Here is a 677-nt window from a genome sequence, read left to right on the forward strand (position 1 = left end):
TGCGGTCATTCCACGCACAACCCCCACGTCAGGCATTCAACACGGGTTGTGGGGAAGCGCAACTGGCGAGGGGGGGTTACTGCGGTAAAACTCTACCACGCGCACCCGCGCACTGTTTTGGGCCTGGCCAAACAACGCTCTGCGCCTATGTGTGGCCCAAGCCCGGGGGCTCCTGTCGATGTACAAAAGTAGGGGTCCTTTTGGTACCCCTTTACTTGTGCGCACGCAGTTAGAGCCGCACCTACGGCCACACTTAGCGGGGCAGAGGAAGGAAGTAAAGTACAAGATGACCAGAGCAACACCAAGACAGAAGCATGAAGAGCAAAAGGGCGAGGTGAACTCCCCTGGCAAGGCCCTTGCCGGGGCGGTCCCCACAGCCCCGGCAAGAGCCTTGCCGGGGCAACTTGCCCGACACCAGCAGAGCTGCCACCCTTGAACCTGAGAGTTTCGACACCATCAACCACATTGGAACCAAGGCTCGGGAGGCACCTCCATGGTGGCATGCAGATCTTTGTGAAGAACAATAACATACAAGACTAGATGAGAATCAGTAGACGAAGATCCTCTGTAAGATCCTTGCCGAGGATACCCATGAGACCCCCGGCAAGACCCTTGCCGGGGACGCCCACGACACCGCGGCAAGACTCTTGCCAAAGACATCTGCGGGGCCGCAGCCC

This window comes from Triticum aestivum, chromosome 1B, assembly GCF_018294505.1.
Source record: "Triticum aestivum cultivar Chinese Spring chromosome 1B, IWGSC CS RefSeq v2.1, whole genome shotgun sequence".
Classification (NCBI taxonomy): domain Eukaryota; kingdom Viridiplantae; phylum Streptophyta; class Magnoliopsida; order Poales; family Poaceae; genus Triticum; species Triticum aestivum.